Below are 20,068 nucleotides of genomic sequence, written 5' to 3'. Positions count from 1 at the left end.
TTCAAATAGCACCTCGAGTGTGGACGTTTAGTTTAGCCTCTACAATGGTCCAAATATTGCATTAGAGAAACTATATCCAGCATCATTTACTTTAATGCTAGTATTTTAATTTAGTTGTGTTCCAAGGTGAAGAATGTATTGCTTTTCTGGTGGAATCAGGTGTCGTATAATGCTTTTGCGTATCAAACTTATACCCTTGTCTTCAAGTGTCCATTAGCTTGTGTGCAAGCCCATTGTTAGAAGTCTTGCCCATAAGCCCTCCAACCACCCAAGCACCACTCTATTAATGCAATGTGTCTGTTGATGTGGCGGGACAATTTTTGGTGAGGGGCCAAGACATTAAACCATGAAATGCCAAAAGTGCGTTGCTAGTCATTTACCTCTACACAACAACAACAGCCTTACTTTACAAGCTTCCTACCATTAGATCGTTGCTCTTACATGCATTTGGTCTACTCTTCAGTGTCAAATGTTCTTTACGCTCTTGTTCGGTCTTATGTGTTGAGCACAACAACAACAGCCTTGCTTTACATGATACCCACCATTAGGTCACTGTGCTCTCATGTGTTTGACCAGTGAATCATGTCGATCTTATGCATTAAGCACATAAGACCTCCAACCACCCGACCGCTAATCTATAGCAGTGTTTGTTGATGTGGTGACATAATTTTGGGTGATGGTGGCGACGTTAACCCAAATGCCATGAAAAGAAGCGCACTCTTTGTCACTTACCTCAGCACAACAACACTAGCCTTTCTTTACACACTACCCACCTTTAGATTGTTGATCTTTCATGTGTTTGACCCGGTGGATTGTGTCGGTCTTATGCGCTGAGCATATAAGATCTCCAACCACCCAACCACCACTCTATTGCGGTGTTTGTTGATGTGACTACACAATTTTGGATGATGGGGTGAAAAATTAACCTAAATTCCATGAAAAGAAGCGTATTGCTTGTCATTTTTCTTTACATGATATGCTCTGTTAGATTGCTGCTCTTTCATGTGTTTGACCCGTTGGATCATTCCCTAGAGGCAACATCTCTCTGTAGAGAGAGAGAGAGAGAGAGAGAGAGAGAGAGAGAGAGAGAAGTTAAACTAGCAAATAGAAGTTATATGGAGTGTGTGATGAGTGGCTCTCACTCATTTGGTGGGGGGAGCTTTTTGCATAAGATTAAGGAATCCAACACAAACTTGTTATAGAGAGCTTTTTCAAAAAAATTGCCAGACAATCCATTCTCCAAAAAAATCTCCCTCTAAAGTTCCCTCCGTTCCCCTACTCAAAGCCTAATGTTGTGCATGAAACTATAGTGTCTGATGTTGTATAAGGTTATGATTATAATGTACAATAGTATATACTAGCGAGAGACATGTTGGCACAAGGTCCATTACCATCATGTCATCATGATTGTTTTGTCAAGTTGTCACTCACAAAGAGTTCTAGGGGAGGCTTCTTGGGAAGAGAAAACTTTGTCCCTTCCCATGTGTATCCTCTCTAAATTGTCCATGTATGTGTCATGTGTACACCCCATTGGGAGCCTTGCTTGTATCACTTACCAAAAGCCACTTCTAAGGGTTTTGGATTCCACCTTCATTTCAACCTCATGATTCCCTCCACAGTAGGTAAAGTAATGGAAACGTTGGCCTTCCTAACTTCCTACAAAAGCTTTTATCTTTGCCCACATCGTAAGAGAGCATTGTATCAAGACATTGGTTAATTAGTCTCCTTATTGTCATTATCTTGACCAAATCTCATTATTGTTTTGTGTATTTAATTAAATGTGAGTAAGCTATGTCAATAACACTTTGATTGCAACCTAATATACTTACTACAAACCCTACATTCTTCACCTCAAAATTCTAGTGACGAGCAGCATAGGTAACTGGAAAAATGGTAAATTATAGTGTCCACTCTATACAAAGACAAACCATTTTGCATGCACTTTAGAAATGGAAGGAGGTAGATCATTTTCATACCAAAGTTCAAAGTCCACCTTCAATACTTGCATTGATTGGATGTAATGGCAAGTAGAATCTAGCTTCTTTTACATTTTCAAGATATAATAATGATCATCAAGACCTTCATGCAGTTACAAAAACAAGCGAATCCAATGCTGACTTTTCACTTAGCTAAGGGTTATTATTGATCACACGTCTTTGGACATGATCAAGATGGCATACAACAGATGCATCCTTCCCATGAAATAAGCATAGAAATAAGCTTGCACCATCATCTTGACCTTAAGCTCTACAAGCCTAGGCTTGACCTTAACAAGCGTTTTATTTGCTATTGAAAGTGTGTAGTATCAAACAAAAATACACTTTCATAAGAACTAGAGGCGTTTATAATGTCCTAAAACTTGATAGTCAGTAATATATAGGGCTCTTCATACTAGACCTTCAAAGTGACCAACTCCTAGCCATCCGAGCAAAGAGCAAACACTATCTTTCCTAAAGCAAATTCCTACTGAAAAAGCATGGCCCCCTATTGCAACCCAATGTTACCACCTCATCTATTATCAACTCTGTTTAGATCCTCGTCCCTATCCACAGTGGTGCACTAGGTCTTAGAGGCTCAAGAGGAAACACCTTTGAGCAATGACTAAGACCATATCCATAGCATCTACACCATTATAATTGCACATTATAAGCCAACCTCTGAGGCTAAGTCCATCTCCACAACCTCTAGATTACTATCATTAGCAAGAACATGCTTGCCAACCTTTTCCTAGGCATTGGAAGCCGTGCTGATTAGAAGTCTGTTGATCCTTGTAAAACTATCATGTTTTGATGTCCTTGCAACTTAAGAGCCTGCTACAGATAAGCTCAGTTCTTGCCTATCTAACCTCCATCGGCACATGCCCTACGGAGGAATAAACTTGGCTCTTCTTGTGCTCACCACAAAAACAAAACAGTTAAGAATGTTTTACAGTTTTCAAAATCAAGTGTCTTTAACTGGATTTTACAATACTTAATGAGTACTACTTGATATCAATTAATTGGTTGATTAGAATTCATCTGTGTTTCATGAAGACTCAGTTTGGAAGATATGCACACTGAGGGAACTGCAGAGGCTGGATTTCGAAGTTCGAACCTCCAAAAGCCTTACAACAAAGATGTATGTGGCAGCATGCAATTTCTGGACTTATAAATTTATAACTAGCGTAAGGCCTGGAATGAAGCATTACACGATAAATTTGAGCATAACCTTCAACCTTCAATTCACTGTTTGTCCAGACAGGCAATGATAGATCACCACCTAGGTCATGCATCTCTTTGGACAATAGCTACGACATACGTAAGATTAGGTGCATGCTCATATAGAGTTAGTTTCTCATTAGACTTGACTTTCTGAAACAAGTAAACCAAGGGTCTATTCCTTCTTAAGTCACCAAATGCTCTTGCAACTCAGCAACCACCACAATGCAATAGAAAAACACACAACTCTTACACTCGAACCGTACCAAATACGAAAAATATACTGCATATTCACCACCTGATACTACCTAACATCTTTTTCACATTTCAATAGACTGCCTTGTGAATGGCAGCTTTGTATACAACAAAAACAATGGGATGATGATGAGCAATAGGGTCGTAATGAGCTGACTCATTTAGTTCAAAATGGGAAGGGTCAAGCAGATTATTAGATCTGAAAGAGGACTACAGAGAAGTAGTTTGACAACCCAGAGCACTCTCCTGTCCAACCTAACTGCATAATCTGCTCTGAAAATTCAAAATACACAGCCTCGATGTGGCAACAACAGGTGTGACTTTCGCAGTCATGGCGCCACCTCATTCAAAATGTTCCTCAAGCTGGAATAGTAAGCTCCTATGACAAAGCTTTGTTCCCAGAATTTCCTGACAGAGTTCCAAGCTAATGAATGAATAGCTCACATACTAGAGAAGTATCATACGTCTCTAAGAGTTAAAGTTGACAACAGAACATACAGAAGAATAGCCATCACCTACTTTTAAGCATGCACAACCAAGCATTCACCTGTATGCACAAATACAAAATTAAATACATGCATGATGCAAGTATGTATAATAATGGGTAAACCTTAAATGAGTTGCTCAGTCAAGGCACGTTCTTCATTGTATATTTCACAACCTACCAACAGTAGAGTAAATATCACAAGAGAGGCACCACGTGCCAACAGAAAAGAACAGACTGAACACACTTTTAGTGTCACATGACACATCCAACCCTATGTGTCCGTGGACAAGCTACAGCACGACCAGGGTTCAGTTCAGTCAAGTCAGTCTAGAATAAGAAGTGATGCATAACCTCTGGTTGCACACAGCATGATCATCAAATTTCATCAGAACCCATCAGGAGCATTTTTACACTTCACAGACCTATTTTCCCTAATTTTGACATTTTTCACTTATTGTTTTTAAGTGACTTTTATTGTTTTTAAGTGACTTTTGTTGGGAACTAGGTAGGGCAAATTTACTAAGTTTGTATATAAGAAAACCTAGCGCTAGCACTCTCTGGCAGAAGAGGCAGCAGGAGCACCTTACTCAATAGGCACCTTCTCAGCAAGACCCCACAAGACAGCAGGCCTAGCGTTTTCTGCATCAGCATTGACCTAGCGTTTTGCTCCTAGATCAGCCAGCGTTTTCGCATTGCAGTAGCCTAGCGAGGTACAACCTCAGATCAGCCCTAGCTTCCCCCGCAGACAGCAGATCACCCCTAGCGTTAGCAGACTCCACAGCGACAGCAGATGTCAACCGCGTGTTTTTGGAGCAGCAGTACATTTAGCGTTTTGCAATTCCATCACGATAGATTCAGCCCTAGACTCAGAGTTTTCAGTTTTCAGCAGTCAGACATCGCAGAAGAAGTCCCGAACCTCGCAGATCTCACCTTCCCGCCACAGTTCCTCGCCGCACGGTGGGATCCATCGAAGTTTACAGTTTCAGCCCGGTTGAAATCTGCGTTTTCAGCACGTCCTCGTCGTCATCGACATCGTCACCGACATAGAGTCAGAATTCAGCAGATAAAGATTTCCAGATTTCATTTGTCACGTGACACATCCAACCCTATGTGTCCGTGGACAAGCTATAGCATGACAAGCGTTCAATCAGTCCAGTCAGTCTAGCTTAGGAAGTGTTCTAGCACTTTTGTGAGTCTATTCGCAGACCGTGCATGCCCAGGCACTTAGAGTAGATGCATATCCTCTGGTTGCACACAACATGATCATCAGCATTACCATCAGAATCCATCAGGAGCATTTTCCAGTGCATTAAACCTATTTTTCCTATTTTTCACATTTTTCACTTATTATATTAAGTGACTTTTGTTGGGAGCTGAGTAGGGCATTTGGGTAAGATAATATATAAGCAAACCTAGGCTAGAACTATTTGGCAAAAGAAACCAAGAGAGCACAAGGCAATCTTGCAGCAGCAGCAGGCCCTCAAGGTGACTCCTCAACAAGAACCTCCAACGTTTTCTTCAACCCAAAAACGCCAACACCCATCAGCGTTTTTCAACTTTACCTCGCGTTTTTCATCAACGTTTTCAGCCAAGGACTGCAACGACAAAGACTCAGCAGATAGCGCTTGGTTTTCCCCCTGCTGCCTAGCATTTTTGAGGCACCTAAACCAGCATTTTTGAGCGGCCTTCGGAGGAGGCTTTTACAACTCCCTGGTGTCGTATTCTCTTCTCTCTCTATCTCTCAATCTCATATACCTTCACGCACAGTGTCCATTCACCTTGTTTGTGTCCATTGCACTCTCATTAAAGAACGGAAGGCTCTCCCTTCCCCAAGTAAAAGGAACCTTGAGCACAGTTTGGAGCACTCATCTTGAGCAAAGTTCATCATTCATTCCGCTGCACCTTACATTGCTATCATAGCTTTGGCAGTGTTCTGTATCACTCAAGGAAAGAACCACAAGAACCACTAAATTCTTTTTGCTTGTTGCGGTCGCACGTAACCCAAGTCCTCTTGGGTGTGTCGATTCCTAATCGTGTTTTACAAGAGTGACAGGAAACCCAAGAAAGAAGGGCTTGTCCAGCCTCCCCTTGTGCCTCTTTTCACTCATTGAGAGCGGACCGTGCACCTAGTGGCCAGCCAATTGACGTGAGGTGGGAAAAAGCAACCTTGGTGTGAGCGCAACGCCTCCAAGGGGTGCGCCCGCGGAAAGGAGCAGAACTCGGGTGAAGAGAAGATCCTTCTCTAACACAGATTGCAAGCGAAAGAAGAACCTCAAGACCCTCAAGACCCTCAAGAACCTGAAGGACTCAAGGACTCAAGACCCCCAAGAACCCCAAAACCCAAGACCCACAAGAATCCGAGTTCCTCGAGAACTTAAGAACCAAGATCACAGTGTATGGTCATCACCCGAAGCGGAATGGATACTTCGCATGGAGGTGGTGAGCATGGGCGTGGCGAAGAAGAGTTTTTCCCACCAAGAGGTTTTCCCGACCCTCCCCCTTCCCCATCTACGCCACAGATTGTACCAAATCCTATGGAGGCTTTGGTCAAGACAGTGTTGGACATGATGACACAACAAGAAGCGAATCGTTTGGCGGCCGAGGAAAGACAGGCAGAGCGTGCGGCACAGAGTGAACGACGCATGCAAAAGTTGGTCCGACATGTTCTCACCTCGAAGTCCGAGCCAGCCAAAGATGTTGGTAGTTCCTCAAGTGGCGCAAGCCGAGATTCGGACTCCAACAACCCAGTCACAGACAAGTTGACTTTCAGTCGATTGAACGACGATTGGCGCACTCTCAAGCAAAATGGTATGCCAATTATGTCTTTCTCTAATCGTGTTTTGCAGCTCGGCACTCAATTACGCAAATCGGATGTGGAGCGCAAGGAGGCATTCCTATATGGATTGGACGAGTATATCAAGTATGATGTCGAGGTGCTCGATCCAATAGATCTCATAAGGCGGTAGCGATTGCTCTCGCACAGGAGATGAAGCACAACAAAGGAAAGCCTAAGGAGAACAAAACTTCTCAAGAAACCCCTTAGACTTCTCAGAACCCGCAGAATGGTAAGAACGGTAAGAATGGTAACTCTTCTAGCCCATCTTCCTCTAATTCTTCGGAAAAGAACTCTTAACAATGAATCTAAGGGTAAAGCTAAAGCATCTACAAAACCTAAGCTAACCCCAAATGAAAAAGTTGCGCAAGGAATTATAGGAGGATACATCACGGCTGAAGAACAAGTGATTTATGCTAAGGAAGGTAGATGTTATCAATGTCACGTCAAGGGTCAAATTAAGAAGGCTTGTCCTAAGACAGCCCCACCGAAAGAACCAAAGGCAACCACAAGCACTTTAATGAACCAAGCTAAATCTTCTCATGTCTCTGACACACACATTGATGAGTCTCTCATGAAGTGTTATGGTCATGTAAAGGGTCAGTGTTTTATCATATTGTTTGATCCAGGCAGTATGCATGATGTGATTAGTGTCTCTCTTGTTGAGAGAGCCCGCCTAGAGGTTAGTCAGAAATCTCCTCTCGAGGTTTCTGGCTTCGCTCCTGGTATGGAATCTCTCATCACGAAAGAGTCCTTGATGTGTTGTTTACAGTTCAACAAGCTGCTTTCCATAGGAAATTTCTCGTGTCTCCTCTTTCACGATGTGATATGCTTTTGGGCATTTAGATGGTTTCGGGAGCATAACCCTCTCATTGATTGGGAGGCTAACACTCTCACATTAAATGCAAAGACTGACTCCCCCCTCGTCATTCGTACTGAAGAGGGTTTGCATTCTTTGCCTCTCATCTCTCATGTGCAAGTAAAGCGTGAATAACAACAAGGAGCACAAGCGGCATTCATCTATGCTGCTCCAGTTTCCCAAAGCATTCAAACTCCAGCTAAGTATTTAGATTTGTTTACCAAGTTTAAACATCTCTTTTTGCAGGACGATCTTCCACCCCGTCTCCCACCCAAGCGGCCGGAAGACCATCGCATCGAGCTTATGGAGGGGGCACAACCAATCAGTAAGGCTCCCCATCGTTTAAACAAGACACAGGAGGAAGAGTTAAGAGCGACAACTCACGGAGTTGGTGGCCAAAGGATTCATACGTCCTAGTGTAAGTACTCCTATTTTGTTTGTTCGCAAGAAGGATGATTCGTCTCGTTTGTGTGTTGATTACAGAGCATTGAACAACATGATTGTCAAGAACAAGTTTCCGCTACCTCGTATTGAGTATTCCTAGATAGGCTCAATGAGGCAAAGGTTTTCAGCAAGGTCGATCTCAAGAGTGGATACCATCAGGTACGGGTATTCAAAGGCAACATCTTCAAGACCGCTTTTCGCACCGAGCAAGGGCAATGGGAGTATATTGTTATGCCTTTTGGATTGACAAGAGCCGTGGGTACATTCAACTGCTATTGCTAATGCCCTCTGCTCTTGTGCATCTTGCCATGAGACCAGTGACACAAGTTCAACATCGGTACATCCTCTAACATGCTCTGAGAGTACATTTTGGAAGAAGAAGAAGAAGAACCAGAGATCATCGATGAAGCTGAAGTTATGGAGCCAGAGCAAGTATTGTTGTAATAGACTTGGACACTCCAAGTCAGAATCAATCGCAACAGCACTAAATAACCACTTCAAAACAATTCACAAATCACAATAGATTTGCACTGGCCCGGCAGAGTTCTGTGCCTAGAGATATTGGCCCCAAAGACTGGCGCCCCTTTCGGTATTTCTTTATGTATTAAATCAATGTCAAAGTAGAAAGAGCGGTTAGGGTTTCACTCTCAGACTCTACGTCAGATGCGAGGCCTAAACCACTAATAAAAAGATTACAAGGGATGCCCAAAAGTAGAGCCCCAAAAGCTTAAAAATTAAAAGTGAAGAGTTTCTCTCACAAACTCTCTCTCTCTCTCTCTCTCTCTCTCTCTCTCTCTCTCTCTCTCTCCAAATCAGCGTGGAGCAAAAAGCAAGGACTGGCATCGCTGGGTGCTTTTTCCCCACCTCCGTGATTTCCGAATCCGTACACTGCTGCCACGTGGCACTGGCGCCAGATTTTAGGGTTTCCAACCACTTAGGGCTTCAGCCAGCAGTCAGGGTTAGGGTTTCCAGAAATTAGAGTTTCTGCAAAATTTAGGGTTTTTGGCAGAAATTAGGGTTTCTACTATCAGTAGCCACGTCATCACTTTGTGACATACCCCCCTCTTGAAAGCATTGTAATCGACCGCAATCACGCCTACAAAACCGACAGAAGCCATAAACCATCTTAGCAGACACTGACTGTTAGTACCTACGTACTAGGAACACACATCTAGCACATGTACCAAATCGATAGTCACATCACATGACATCACAGGACATCACTAGACATCACAGGACATCATGACATTCAACATTCATTCGGATCTTAGACCGTGATTTATCGGCAATGCAACTAGCAATCACATCTAGGTCCAATCGGGACCTCATCGATGTCCGATTGACTAACCCCTATTGCAACCATGTCTATTCGAGATCAATCAGACCAAAATCTTGTAGTCATTTCGTCTATCAGTTCCTGCACTCAAAAGAAGTGAAGAACAAATCAGTATCATTATCAGGAATTCCATTTCATAAAGTCATCCAACAGAATACTGTCAGCTCTCAATATCCCTGAAGCTCAAAGAGACATCAGTGACTTTAGTATCAAAATCAAGGCATCTGTTGACAAAGGAGCGGAGTGACTCTCCTCTTGTGCACCCCACTGCACCAGATCTCTGGCCAAGCTGAATTCTGGGTTCCGTTTGGAATAGACTATACTAAACCAAAAGCATCGAGGTAAAGTTTCACAATCTGAAGAGTATCTGCTAGGTCCTTCTCCCCCATCCACTTCGCATCCAATGCAAGATAGTTCTTGAACTTAACCAAGAACCGCCTTCGGACTTTACCTTTATTCTTCGTATCCTTATGTGCCAAAATTTGTTCAGGAACAAGGATCTCCTTGTTTTCTTCCACTTCGGATTGCTCATCACGCTCCCCATCATCAGGCACATCACCCTTAACAGGTTTCAAGAGACTCACATGGAATGCATTGTGAATCCTCCAAGTATCTGGCAGTTTGATTCGGAAGGAGACATCATTTATCTTTTCAGTGATCTGGAAAGGTCTGTAGTATCGCATACTAAGCTTTGGAAAAAGCCTCTCCTTTCCCTTTTTCTTTCGTAGGCGTGCCTTCTCAAAACGTAAGAGCACCCAATCGTCCTCCTTCACTAGGCTGGAGTACTAGGCTGGACAAGACCCTTTTCCAAGAGGTCTTTCACTTGGTTCATAATCTCTTCATTCTGTGCTCGGCTCACACGGTAAGGTGGCCGGTTCGGTGGTGTGCTGCCAGGTATCAGGTCAATGGTCTGATCTTTAGGCCCTCTGAAAAGCAATTGGCATGAGTGTGGAGAAAAATCTTGGCGTTCTTTTGTTCAGGTCAAAACATATTCAACCTTTATCCATTGTTCAACTCTCTCTCAAAAGAATGAGTAAAGAAACTGAAGTTCATCAAGTACAATCTCTGAGACCTTCATTTGTCAAAGTCGCTTTCTCGGCCCGGTAGTCAACCACGGCGTAGTTCTTGTGGTACCAAGGGATTCCGAGTAGAACGTCACTCGCGTGCCCTGAACACCCTGTCATTGCAAACGAAGTTTGCCAATGCTCGGTGTAATGGCAACATCCTGTCCGGGTGCCAGTCGAACTACCTCCGCCTGTGGCGTCAGTCTGTCGGGCGTAATTCTAAATCGAGCCGCCAATTCCAAGTGACAAGAAGTTGTCCTTGGCTCCTTCAAAAGAGCTTCTTGATCCTTCACTTTGCCCCAAAAATGGCAAAGTTTCTACTTTCTTTCATTTGATTCGGTGCAAGTCCCATGCCATGTGGTACCAGTTCTGCTTTTCTATCAGCCTTTTGTGCCACGTTCCTCAGCTGCTCTCGAACTCTCAGGCCTGTCATCGTCCTTATCGTTTTGTTCTTTCGGTGCCTTTTTAGGGCACTTCACGGAAATATGTCCGTCCATGTTCCCCGCATCCAAAGCACTTCTTCTCTCTGATGAAGCGAGCTCTCTCCTCAGGAGTAAGCTTGGGTCGTGCATCCTTTTTCTCAGGGTTGCTCTTTTTCTTTCTACTTTCATTCCCAGAAGTCTGTTCGGCTCGTTGTGTCATGGCCTCATCTGTGAGGTAGGTCAGACTGCCAGAGTGAATGGCAAAGCCCCACTTCGCATGACTCATCAACTCCTGAATAGAAGCTGACTTCTGTTCCAAGCAGTGATCTCGGATCTCTGTAGGTAGACCCAAGGTGAACCGCTCAATCTGTTCTCTGAACGAGATCTTCTTGAATGAAAAGGCGGGTAGAAAAGAGCTCCAGAATCTTTCACAGTAAGCATTGATTGTATCTTTCTTGGTCATCCGTAAGATGGTTCCAAGCACCTCGTATATCTCGTTCATATTCTTGCGTCAACCAGGAAGAAATAAAAAGCTTCTTAAATTTCAGCCATTTAACTGGCCCAGTGTTATGTACCGCTCATAGGAGAGGGGATCTAGCCCAGATGCCGTCGGGATGGGCGTCCAGTGTCTGGGCGGACGTAGTGTGAACACGGCCAATGTGGCCGGCCATTATTATAAAAGGGAGACCAAGGCCTCATTTGAGTTATCTACCCCCACTGGTAGAGTGCGAGTGGTTAGCCCGCGAGGCTAGGAGTGCGCGAGGTCACCTCGAGGAGGTGAGGCCGGGTGGTATGGGACGCCCGGTCTTACAGGTGCACGCCTACGTCCTCGGACGCTGGCCCCAGCACGGGGGAGCTGCCGGATGGTGGCTATGGTCGGGTGGTTCGTCCGACGCGTATCTGTACGCGGTCTGTGTAGCCGGGAGATCCTCTCTCCTCGTTCGTTTCATGGTATCAGAGCCGGCTTGGCTGCACGAAGGACCGTGTGCACACCTACAGGCTGCTTCGAGTCGGATAATCACTGTTTTATGTAATTTTTGATGATATAATTGTTTAATCAATTATTTTCTTCTCAATTTGCAGGTGAAATTTAATGTGCTTTTTGCTGATTTTTCATAAAAATTCAGCGATCTAGCAAGTGCAGGTGCTGAAAATCAGAGGATTTTTGTCAACTCTGCTGATTTTCGATAAAAATCAGTCACTCATTCGTTAGTTTGCTGATTCTGGACTGAATATTCAGCTTACTGTAATTTTCTTTCTTCATCTCTCTATAATCTCCTCTCTGTGCGAAGCACAGAGAGAGAGAGAGAGAGAGAGAGAGAGAGAGAGAGAGAGAGAGAGAGAGAGAGAGAGAGAACTACCTCTCTCTGTGAGCGAGCATTGAGTCTGCAGAAGATGACGAGGAACTTGAAGAGGAACTTGCGTTGCTGATTCCTCTTACGTTGCTGTATTTTCCAACGTGGACAAACACATCACACTGGAATCTGAGTTGGGCTGCGCACGTGTGTTGGGCACGGAGGGGCACACGCACCCACGTTGGGCACACGAGGATGGATTCTTTTACCCCTGCAAGCCACGCGGCAGCCCTCTCCCTTCGATATGCTTCAGCGCCAGCGTTTGCTTTTTCTTTTACGCCAGGCTTGATTTATTTCTTCTTATGTTTAGTGACCCTTTTTAAGTATAGTCACGACACTTCAATTTTTTTAAGATAAGTGTGAACCCTGTATATTATTAATAAGTCACTTACAAAGACTTAAAAGTCTGCAGAGATCTCTCTTTTGACTCCTGTGCTCGTCACCTGAGCTCTCCCTCTCTCACCTACTCGCGCTTCCGCGCTCCCGCCATCACCTGCTCGCCTTCAGACGCTCACGCCGACGCGTGGAGCTCTTCGAACTTCAACTTTTCGCGACCAAAAAGTGCAGAAAAGGCCCGGTTTCGTGTGAAATTTCCAGTTTTTCATGCACTTTGCCATGGATTCCTCCAACTCAGATGTGCAGCGTGACGAGCGCCAGGTAATATCCAAATTCCATTTACACATGCTCTCTACACATGCATTACAAGTACTTTCCAGAGTTTCGATGAGCGTGTTACCGCTTTGGAAAACGCGAACGTTCAGACGAACCTTCGCTTGCCCTCTCTCGAAGGGGTCATGCAAGGGCTCAGTTCCCGATTCTCTACTCTCGAAAATATGGCTCAGTTGACGACTACGGGTATTTCCGAGGGCGAAACCCATCTCCAGCAATTGCGGATGCAGATTGCTGGTTTCGGGCGTTCACAGGGTGGTCAGACTGCCACGATTCCGTACAAAACTACAAATTTCTCAAGAGAAGAGGAGTGTACGGAACTCACCGTAAATAACTTGCTGCACCAGTGGACCACATACTTTGATCTCCATGGAGAGCATGATGAACGGAGGATTCAGACGATTCCTCTCTATCTGCGCAGTAACGCGCTTACCAAGTGGCGCGACATGACAGAGAAGCCTATGACGTGGGCTGACTTTTGTGTGAAATTCAAGAGGGATTTCGCCAAAATGGATCCTTTGAAAGCCTATGCCAAACTGCACAGTCTTTCGATGAAAACTCTGCCTTTTGATAAGTATACAACAGCTTTCAAGGAGGCGCTCACCTTCTGCAATGTGGATGCTACGCACGCGGTGCACATGTACCTGCTGGGATTATGTAACAGACTTGGACACTCCAAGTCAAGAATCAACCGCGACAACACCAAATAACCACTTCAAAACAATTCACAGATCACAATAGATTTGCACTGGCCCGGCGAAGTTCCGTGTCTAGAGATATTGGCCCCAAGACTGGCGCCTCTTTCGGTATTTCTTTTTGTATTAATCAATCATCAAAGTACAAGAGAGCGGTTAGGGTTTCACTCTCAGACTATCTCAGACTCTGCGTCCAGATGCTCTGAGAAGTGAGGCCCTCACCACTAATTTAAAGGTTACAAGGGATGCCCAAAAGCAGAGCTCCAAAAGCTTGAAAGCAAAAGCAGATTCTCTCTCTCTCTCAATGAGAGTCAGTAAAAAGCAAGTTCTCTTTTTCTCTTTCTTTCTCCCAAATCAAAGCGAAAAGCTGAGATTTGCGTCGCTCAAAATTTCCCCAAAAAAATAATAATAATAGAAATCCGCCTCCGTGATTTCCGAAAATTAGGGTTTCTAGCAGAAATTAGGGTTTCTGTTGTCTACCACGTCATCGCTTTGTGACATATCCCCCTCTTGAAAGCATTGTAATCGACCGCGATTACGCCTGCAAAACCAACAAAAGCCATAAACCGTCTTAGCAGACACTGACTGTTAGTACCTACGTACTAGGAACACACATCTAGCACATGTACAAAATCGACAGTCACATCACACGACATCACAGGACATCACAGGACATCACATGACATTCAACATTCATTCGGATCTTAGACCATGATTTATCGGCAATGTAGCTAGCAATCACATCTAGGTCCAATCGAGACCTCATCGATGCCCGATTGACTAACCCCTATTGCAACCATGTCTATTCGAGATCAATCAGACCAAAATGCTGCAGTCATTTCGGCTATTAGTTCCTGCACTCACAAGAAGTCAAGAACAAATCAATATCATTATCAGGAAGTCTATTTCATAAAGTCATCCAGCAGAATACTGTCAGCTCTCAGTATCCCTGAAGCTCAAAGAGACATCAGTGACTTTAGTATCGAAATCGAGGCATCTGTTGACAAGGGAGCGGAGTGACTCCCCTCTTGTGCATCCCACTGCACCAAATCGTCGGCCAAGCTAAATTTCTGGGTTCCGTTTGGAGTAGACTATGCTAAACCAAAACATCGAGGTAAAGTTTCACAATCCGAGGAGTATCTGCTAGGTCCTCCTCCTCCATCCACTTCGCATCAAATGCAGGAAAGTTCTTGAACTAAACCAAGAACCGCCTTCGGACTTTACCTTTCTTCGTATCATTATGTGCCAAAATCTGTTCAGGAACAAGGATCTCCTCGTTTTCTTCCACTTCGGGTTGCTCATCAGGCTCCCCATCATCAGGCACATCACCCTTAACAGGGTTCAAGAGACTCACATGCAATGCATTATGAATCCTCCAAGTATCTGGCAGTTTCAATCGGAAGGAGACATCATTTATCTTTTCAGTAATCTAGAAAGGTCCGTAGTATCACATACTAAGCTTTGGAAAAAGCCTCTCCTTTCCCTTTTTCTTTCTTAGGCGTGCCTTCTCAAAAGTAAGAGCACCCAATCATCCTCCTTCAGTTTCAAGTCGCGACGATGGCGATCCGCTGCCTTTTTCTGTCGTTCTTGAGACTCCTGCAAAGTCTAGCGAACCTTGGCAAAAGCCGTATCCAAATCTCGCGAATATTCATCCGCTTCAAATATCTAATCTTTCGTGCTCAAGAAGGATGAAACCTTCGCAGCACTTTCAACAATCTCACATGGCGTCTTCCCCGTCGAAGAGTGTATCGTGTTATTGTAGGCAAATTCCACCAAAGGTAAGTTCTTTTCCCGCTGAGTCTTCTGATCCGAGATACAAGACTTCAATAAATCTAAAATCACTGAATTGGCAATCTCAAATTGCCCGTCAGTCTGCAAGTGGAACGATGACGAGAACTGCAACCGCGTGCCAATGTTCTCCCAAATTGCCTTCCAAAACAAACTCATAAATCTGGGTCTGTGTCGAAGACAATCGTCTCAGATGTGCCACGTAATCGGAAAATCATCATGATCATTCTGTCTTCTTGGGAGATCAAAAATGAAATCCATTGCAATACTTTCCCAGGGGTGGGTGGGTATGGGTAAAGGCTGTAACAATCCCTGTGCCTTATGCCTGTCAAACTTGACCTTCTAGCATACCAAGCAACTGCGCACAAACTCTTCCACATCCTTTTTGAGTCTCGGCCCAAAGAAGTATCTCTCTACCCCCTTCATGGTGGTAGCAATGCCACGGTGACCCGTAAAAGGTGGACAGTGGCATTCAATCATAACCTTCTCCCTCAACGGCTCTGTAACGCACAACATAGTCTTTTTCATCAAGTAGCCTTCCCGAAGGGAGTATCCAGCTACTATCTCCCCATCCCGTATCCGTATGAAAATATCTGCAAAATCTGTATCTGTGACATACTGATCAACCATATCCTCGAAGCTCCTATGATGTATCGCGGAAACAGCCAAAACCAACGGTTTCCGAGACAAAGCATCTGCCACCACATTCTTCTATCCCTGCACATGGACAATTTGAAAGTGGAACTGTGACAAGATGTTCGCCCACCGCATCTGCTTTTCCGAAAGCTGCTTCTGTGACAAGAAGTAGCGCAAACTCTGATGGTCTGTAAAGACAATAAAATCCGCTCCGAGTAGGTAATGCCGTCACTGAGTAAGAGCATGGATAACCGCCAAAAGCTCTTTCTCATAGATCTGTGCTGTCATCTCCGCCCTAGAGAACAAACAGCTCTCGTAAGCTATCACATGGCCTTCTTGCATCAAGACCGCACCCAGACTACGACCACAAGCATCACAAAATGCTTCAAATGACTTCTGCAAGTCCGGCAAAGTCAAATCTGGTCCTGTAGTCAATTTCTCTTTCAATGTCCGAAAGGCAGTCACCTTTGTGGGTCCCACGAAAAAGGTACTCCTTTCTGTGTCACGGTATGCAAAGGGGAAGCAACCTCTGGAAACTTTCGTATGAACCGCATGTAGTACGAACACAGTCCCAAGAAGCTTCTAACTTCATGGACATTCCTCAAATCGGGCCAATCACGGATAGTCTCTATATTGGCTCGGTCCATTTGAACTCCTACTCTACTGACACAATGTGTCCCAAAAAATGTATCTCTGGTAGAAAAAATTCACTTTTCTTTGCATTAATCACTAACGTGTGATCTCGTAATGCCTGAAAGATTTGAAGCAGATGATCTCTGTGTTCTGCCTCATTCTTGGAGAAAACAATGATGTCGTCAAAGAAAGTGCCAACAAATAGCCTGTACTCTCCAAAAATCCTGTCCATCATCTGGTTAAATGTCGCAAGAGCATTGGTTAAGCCAAAAGGCATCACCAAAAACTCAAATAACCCAAAAGTCGTCCGAATAGCTGTCTTGTAGACATCTCCTGGCGCTATCCTGATCTGATGATATCCACTCTTCAAGTCAATCTTGCTAAAGCACGAGGATCCATGTAACATGTCGAGTATATCATCGATCCTAGGAATCGGAAATCTGTTCTTGATGGTGATGTGTTGAGAGCTCTATAATCGATGCACATTCTCCAAGATCCGTCTTTCTTCAAAACCAACAACACTGGAGAGCAATACGGTGAAGTACTAGGCTGGACAAGACCTTTTTCCAAGAGGTCTTTCACTGGGCTCATAATCTTTTCATTCTGTACTCGGCTCACACGGTAAGGTGGTCGATTCGGTGGCGTGCTTCCAGGTATCAGATCAATGGTTTGATCTTCAGGCCCTCTGAAAAGCAATCGGCATGAGTGTGGAGAAAAAATCTTGGCGTTCTTTTGATCAGGTCAAAACATATTCAACCTTTATCGAGCGTTCAGTTCTCTCCCAAAAGAATGAGTAAGAAACTGAAGTTCATCAAGTACAATCTCTAAGCCCTTCATTTATCAAAGTCGCTTTCTCGGCCCGGTAGTCAACCACGGCGTAGTTCTTGTGGTACCAAGGGATCCTGAGTAGAACGTCACTCGCGTGCCCTGAACACCCCTGTCATTGCAAACGAAGTTTGCCAATGCTCGGTGTAATGGCAACATCCCATCCGGGTGCCAGTCGAACTACCTCCGCCTGTGGCGTCAAACTGTCGGGCGTAATTCCAAATCGAGCCGCCAATTCCAAGTGAAAAGAAGTTGGCCTTTGCTCCTTCAAAAGAGCTTCTTGATCCTTCACTTTGCCCCAAAAAGCAGCAAAGTTTGTACTTTCATTTATTTGATTCGGTGCAAGTCCCACGCGATGTGGTACCAGTTCTGCTTTTCTATCTGCCTTTTCTGCCACATCCTCATCTGCTCTCGAACTCTCAGACTTGTCATCGTCTTTATCATTCTGTTATTTCTGTGCCTTATTAGGGCACTTCGCGGAGATATGTCCCGGTTCCCCGCATCCAAAGCACTTCTCCTCTCCGATTAAGCGAGCTCTCTCCTCAGGAGTAAGCTTGCGTCGTGCATCCTTTTTCTCTGGGTTGCTCTTTTTTTCTTTCTACTTTCATTCCCAGAAGTCTGTTCGGCTCGTTGTGTCATTTTCTCATCGGTGGGGTAAGTCAGACTGCCAGAGTGAATGGCAAAGCCATGCTTCGCATGACTCATCAACTCCTGAATAGAAGCTGACTTCTATTCCAAGCAGTGATCTCGGATCTCTGTAGGTAGACCCAAGGTAAACCGCTCAATCTGTTCTCTGAACAAGATCTTCTTGAATGAAGAGGCGGGTCGAAAAGAGCTCCAGAATCTTTCACAATAAGCATTGATTGTGTCTTTCTTAGTCATCAGAAGATGGTTCCAAGCAACTCGTATATCTCGCTCAAACTCTTGAGTCAACCAAGAAGAAATAAAAAGCTTTTCAAATTTCAACCATTTAATTGGCGCACTCTTGTTTAAAAGAAGCGTGGACCACCAAGTACGAGCATTCCCCTTAAGGTAAGAGGTAGCTCTCCGAATCTAGGAGTGCTCTGAATAGCGTCCTCCCGCGAAAGCGATGTCAAACTGCTGTATAAAAGACAAAGCCTTCGAAGCATCCGAGTATCCTGAAAAAGTATCAAACTTGATCGAGTGGCCACCTTCCTTAAACTCTCGGACTTTCTTGCTTTCATCTTCGAGAAAGTCATAGTGGTTGGCTCTGTTAAAAAATTCTTCTTGTTCGCATAAAAGTTTCCATCATCGGAATCTGAGCTGTCTGTAGACAAGTCCTCAGTAGAACTGTCAGTCTCTGGGCGAGATGTAGCCTTCTTTGCCTTTTTCTTGCCCTTTCCCAAGCTTTGTTTCTTGCTTCGCTTTTTGCTTTTTCTGTCTTCTTTGCTCAAGTCTGAAGAGCTAGAAGAACTGTCAGAAGAAGAAGAAGAAGAGCTGGGTACTCCTTCAAATCGGACACGCTTCTTCCGTTTCTTTGCCTTGTCAAAAGTCGACTGACGACCCAAATAACCTGGAAAGTCAATGCTTTTCTTCTGCTTTTTGTCGTGCTTTTTGGCTTTCTTTTGCGCGTCAAAAAGCTGAGCAATCCGTGCATCAACCACGTTCTCCAGTTCCTTCTCCGTATATTTTCTTGGAGGCAAAAGGTTTCTTGAGAGCGGGTTTCGGGAGTGGTGTTGTTGTTCTCTGCCACTCCGTCTGTACCTCTTCCAAAGAGGTCTGGTTCATATATTTTGCCATCTTTGGGTCCTTGGCAAAATTGAGCATCATCTTTGTTGCATCGCCGATCAATCGACGACGCTCCATCTCTCTTTGCTCCACCTGAGTAGGCCGAGGTGGGCCATACTCTCTGTCTGAATCTTCGTTGTGATCCCAGCCCGCATCTCCAGATACAGAGGGAGTCGACTGATCATTGCCTAAAGCCATAGGTGCCGCGGAAAAAAAAATTCGGGAATCGGATTTCCCGTAGAAGAGAAATCAGCCGTACTCTGATACCACTATAACAGACTTGGACACTCCAAGTCAAGAATCAACCGCGACAACACCAAATAACCACTTCAAAACAATTCACAGATCACAATAGATTTGCACTGGCCCGGCGGAGTTCCGTGCCTAGAGATATTGGCCCCAAAGACTGGCGCCCCTTTCGATTTTTTTTTTTGTATTAATCAATCATCAAAGTACAAGAGAGCGGTTAAGGTTTCACTCTCAGACTCTGCGTCCAGATGCTCTGAGAAGTGAGGCCCTCACCACTAATTTAAAGGTTACAAGGGATGCCCAAAAGCAGAGCCCCAAAAGCTTGAAAGCAAAAGCAGATTCTCTCTCTCTCTCTCAATTAGAGTCAGTAAAAAGCAAGTTCTCTTTTTCTCTTTCTTTCTCCCAAATCAAAGCGAAAAGCTGAGATTTGCGTCGCTCAAAATTTCCCCCAAAAATATATATATATATTAATAATAATAATCTACCTCCGCGATTTTCGGAAATTAGGGTTTCTGGCAGAAATTAGGGTTTGAAGGAATTTTAGGGTTTCTGTTGTCTGCCACGTCATCACT

General features: G+C 44.4%; 1 protein-coding gene across 1 annotated transcript in view; it reads right to left on the bottom strand.

The window, feature by feature from the left end:
- Window positions 1–3,496: 3,496 nt before the first annotated feature.
- Window positions 3,497–20,068, bottom strand: part of LOC147448446 (BRISC complex subunit Abro1-like protein) — a 98,720-nt gene continuing 82,148 nt past the window's right edge. Inside the window, exon 3 of the mRNA XM_086521061.1 lies at window positions 3,497–3,860. The gene's annotated coding sequence lies outside the window, so the exon portion shown is untranslated. The remainder of the gene's footprint in view (window positions 3,861–20,068) is intronic.

The sequence above is a fragment of the Adiantum capillus-veneris genome, chromosome 10 (genome assembly GCF_014529385.1).
Source record: "Adiantum capillus-veneris isolate H3 chromosome 10, ASM1452938v2, whole genome shotgun sequence".
Lineage (NCBI taxonomy): Eukaryota > Viridiplantae > Streptophyta > Polypodiopsida > Polypodiales > Pteridaceae > Adiantum > Adiantum capillus-veneris.
This window is presented reverse-complemented; position numbering and strand designations above follow the sequence as displayed.